Source organism: Octopus bimaculoides, chromosome 9 (genome assembly GCF_001194135.2).
Source record: "Octopus bimaculoides isolate UCB-OBI-ISO-001 chromosome 9, ASM119413v2, whole genome shotgun sequence".
Lineage (NCBI taxonomy): Eukaryota > Metazoa > Mollusca > Cephalopoda > Octopoda > Octopodidae > Octopus > Octopus bimaculoides.
The window spans coordinates 20,733,325-20,738,324 of record NC_068989.1 but is presented as its reverse complement, the minus strand read 5'-3'; the positions used below and the strand labels follow the sequence as shown (position 1 = coordinate 20,738,324).

At 38.0% G+C, this 5,000-nt stretch overlaps 1 protein-coding gene across 1 annotated transcript in view; it reads left to right on the top strand.

The window, feature by feature from the left end:
- LOC106878554 (cholinesterase) overlaps positions 1-5,000 on the top strand; it is a 64,965-nt gene that overhangs the window by 1,008 nt on the left and 58,957 nt on the right. The gene's annotated exons all lie outside the window — the stretch shown is intronic.

The following is a 5,000-nucleotide window of genomic DNA, read 5'->3' as shown; positions in this document are numbered from 1 at the left end:
TAAAGGCAGAAGCTACTATTAGTTTCATGCATTGGAGACGCGAGTCTAGGCTGATTTATAACACGAGGTGTGTTATAAAAAACCTGCCTAGATTCGCGTTTCAAATTCACAAAATTACCAGTAGCTCGTATTTTTATACTGTGTGCATTAAGTGATGCATACATACAAACGAACATACATACATATATATTGTGTCATCGCATAAAAAATGTGACTTTTGCTTCTTTTATTTTTCAAAATTGAGATAAACAAGGTTCTTTTTAAATCTAAACTATGCTCTCCTTCATTTTCTACAATGCTATTCCATCTATCTGGTAGACTTGCAAAGCCCCCTCTTCCAAAATTCATTTGTCCGTGACAAAAAATACTACTCCTGTACTGTTCTGACCTCGTCTTCAGAATTCATATTTTTCCGTACAAATGATTTTGAAGACTGCGGAAGAAATGATGATCACATATGGCAATATCCGGCGAATATGGTGGGTTGGGCATCGTTTCCCATTCAAACTGCTCCAGCCTTTGGAATACCATCCTCGCTGTATGTGGCTGAGCATTATCTTGGTAGAATACCTTCCGTCTTGAAACCTAAAATGGTCCTTTTTCTTCTAGCGCTGACTTAAGCCGCTCAAGCTGCTCGCAGTAGATCTCCTTTGTTATCGCTTGGTTTGGGTTTAAAAGTTCAAAGTGGACTAAACCTTTCATATCCCTCCAAACAATAACAACACCTTACGTGGATGAATAACTTCTTTAGCTTGGGGTATCGGTGTTTCTCCTTTCCCTACCCACTGTCTTCGGCGCTTGACATTTTTATAGAGAACCCATTTCTCGACAGCTGTCACTTATTCGGTCCAAAAAAGGTTCATTCATGAGATGTGACATCAGAGTAGAGCACACATTCACTCTCTTTGCGTGGTTATATTCGGAAAGTTTGTGAGGAATCCATTGACCTAATTTGCTAACTTTTCCGATGGCACACAGGTGTTGATGAATGGCTGAATGACCAAATCTAAGCTTCTCTCCAAGTTCTTCAGCAGTTACGATGGAATTTTATTTCACCAGGGTTTGCAGGACGTCCTCCACGAGCTCTACAGGTCTTCCAGGGTGAAGATCATCTTCTAGGCTATAGTTTCCGGTTCGAAATTTTCTAGAACCACCGTTGACACTGGCTTACGCTTATTGTCCGATCCCCATATACTACATTAGTATTCCTCGCACTTTCCGTTGTGTTGTTGCCGTTATTAAACTCATGAAGTAAAATACGCCGAATGTGCTACTGTGTCACTTTTTCATTAACGCTTTGAAAAAGTAACTGTTAAAATCGAATTGCACTCTTCAAAACAGTATTGCTAATTGTAATGGTGCCGAGTAGCATTGATACTAGCAGGGACTACCCAGATTCTTCTTACCCTCACCATAGCACGCTCTTTCTCTCCGTCATTGATGCAAATTTCCCCAGAACGCAACTACAACCACTGGAACCACTGCAGCCATGCCTCAAATTAATTGTCTTATTACTTACTGAGTATTTTTTCTTAACTTCTAAGATTTGATTGGGCATTTGGTATAATCACGATGAAGCATTTTCTGCTGCCTTCGCTTGTTCAGTATTAACTGTTCTGATTTCTTTAAATTTAGTGTAAGCCAAGTAGAACAAGTCCATGATATCTCACCAGCAAACACGCTTGTAGCATGGAAGTACACTTGTAGCATGAAAGACACATCGTACTTTACACGATTCTCTATGTGCTTCATATTTTAAGTCCGTCCGTTCAAGTTACCTTTCCATAATTACCACTTTTCTAATATCTCATAACGTGAAAGCGTCGATTTGTTATATGACAATGGCTTAAAAGCGGAGGCGCTTCTTTAAATTCCACCGGCACTTTCATGTTTTTCATGTCGTATAAAAGTATATACATGTGTGTGTGTTTGTGCATAAATATTATACCTCTGAATTTATTTTCAGCATGTTTATCGATTTTTCTTCTCAAACACATGCGCGCGCTCACACACACATTAGATGGATAGATAGATAGATAGATAGATAGATAGATAGATAGATAGATAGATAGATAGATATATAGATAGATAGATATACGTACATACAAATGTACAAGGGCCTAGTGGTTAGGGTGTAGCACTCACGACTACGAGATCATGGTTTCAATTCTTGGACCGGGTGGTGCCTTCTGTTCTTGAGCAAAAACTTCTCACGTTGCTTTGCAATCCTTTTGACGCCTCAAGTGTGGTACAGCCTTGCACAAGTTCAGGCAACGGTGGAACTGAATTAATGTGCAACATATACGAGGGTCGGCCGAAAAGTTCATAGGCTGACCAAGATACTCTCATGAAATAAACTAAATAAATTTTATTTTTCAATATAGTCCCCTTTGCGGTCCACACACTTCTTCTATTGGTGTTGCAGTGCTTGGATTCCATTGGTGAAAAAGCTGTTGGTAAAAAAAAGTCAACAGCAGATTTCACCTCATCATCACTGCGATACTGGTTCCCAGCCAAGTCCTTTTCATACTGGAGAACATATGATAGTCAAATGGGGCCGAATCAGGAGAATGGGAAGGGTGATCAGTCAATTCAAAGCCACAGTCTGACACATCAGTCATTGAAACCAAAATCTTTTGTGCTGGTGCATTGTCCTCATGAAACAAGAATTCTTTCGTCAGTTTTCCAGGACGTTTGCTCTTGGCAGCCTTTCGTGACTACCTCAGCAAGATGGCACAATACTTTCCATTGAAGATGTAACTCTTTGGAAGATAGTTTTGGGGGATGCAAGAAGCATCGTGTTTATACACGATGCTTTTTGCATCCCTAAAATATGAGACAATCACCGTCCCTGCAAATGAAACGACCTTGACCTGCTTTGGAGCAAGTGAGGAGGGGTATTTCCACTGCATAGATTGTATCTTTGTCTGTTGCTCAAAGTGATGAAGCGGACACTCATCCTGAGTTACGAAACTGTTGAAGCGTACCAGCTGGGTCTGCCTGAAACAATGTCAGATTTTCCTGTGAGGTCATCAGCATGATGCCGTTTTTGATCAGATATCAGACTATATGGCACCCACGGAGCAGAAACCTTCGTCATACCAAGTTGATTGTGTAGAATATTCTTAACTATCTCATGGAATACGCTAATAGCATCAGCTGTTTAATTTGTAAACAATCGCCTATCATCCGCCACTCTGTGGCGAACACGTTCAGTTTTTCCAGTTGCAAGACGTTCAAGTCTTGAACCATCTTCAAGACTCTCCCTTCCCATTTTAAACTGAGCTACCCTCTTTTGCACTGTTGAAAAATCTGGACTGTCATCCATCCAAAAAGTAGAAAACATGTCAGCATAAAAGTCCTTGAGGAATAAAGCCATTTTCTGCAGGTACTTAATAACAAAACGTTGCCAGATTTTGTCCATTTTCGAGAGAAGTTGGTACTAGTTACTTTTGAAGTCTTCTTTGAACAGTCAGATATCAATTTACCTGGAAAGAAACAATGCAGTTATTAAGAAGGAGAGCTGAAATTAATGCATGCAAGATTTCATAGCTCCAGCATTACACTTTCATAGTCAGCCTATGAAGTTTTCAGCCTCCCACCACAACGTATATTTGATCACTGTAAACCAATCATTTTTCTTGTTTAGCAGGAAACTGCAGAACCCTTTCTCAAAACATGTGAGACTACCATATATAAATATATATATATATATTATGTCGGGATGGTCATTTTTTTTTTGCCAGATAAACACACGCACTATACATTCGTTCTCCACTCGTTTATTACTGTTCTTATTTTATCTTTTGTCTATAGTCGGGAAATCTTTCGTCACACATCTGTGACTTCTACAACGACCTTCTCCGTCCACGTGTGTCTTCCTGCTCCGCTTAATCTTATGTGTGTGTGTGCGCGCGTGTGTGCGCGCGTGTGTGCGTGCATGTGTGTGTGCGTGTGTGTGTGTGTGCGTGTGTGTGTGTGTTGCATTTTGAAAGTGCACCTAAATTTCAAAAACGTGTCGTAGTTTTTAAATAGATTTATTTACATGTATACCAAACAAGTTTCAACAATATCTTGTTTATCAACGGTACAAATATATATATAAAACAAGAGGGGTTTAACATAGTTAAGAAGTACGAACAAACATGTTTAAACGATCAAATGTTCAACTGTTCACATAAATTTCAATGAGTTTCACGGATAATATCAATAAATGTTCAGCGTAGATTGTAACAAATGTACATGATTGAAAGTTCGGTTATATTGTTTTAAGTTTTTATAGAATACGTGGGCAAGAGAAAGAATAAAAAGGAACAGAGTAAGGAAGAAGGGTTTTTTTCTTTTACAATTTCTGTCGCGTTGCGTGTAGTTCTTTTTTCTTCGCGTGATGGTCCCTTCGCTTGCCATGCTGAAAAGCGAAGAGACCACTACGTGAAGAAAATGTAGATGTATGTTAATTTTAATACAATATAATAAAAAATTAACCAATCAATACAATATCCAAAAATATTAACCAAATAACGTTGACAACAGTTTCATATAAGGTCAAACTTTCCTTAGCGGAAAGTTGGTTCAAACAATAGACCAATAAACGGACATCATACATACATACATACATACATACATACATATGCACACATAAATACACACACATACATGCACACATATACACAGATACATACGGAATATTAATATGTAAAATACGAAAATTTGAAACCAAAAACATAAATCTTAGTGAGAAAATTTAAGTTTTAAAGTATATTTTTTTGCAATTTCGTGATATATTTCCGGGGTTTCTTTTTGCGTGGGGTGGGTACATTGTTGCTTTTCAATGTGTATTTTGTAGAATTTTTCTTTCAGTTCTGCTGTCAATTATTTTAATTACGTTAATTATACTTTCATTGTATTTTTACTCTATTTCTATTATCCTCTCACTATCTATTTGGTTATATCTGTTATCAGATTTTCTATGAAGTAATCCATTATGAATCACTCAAATT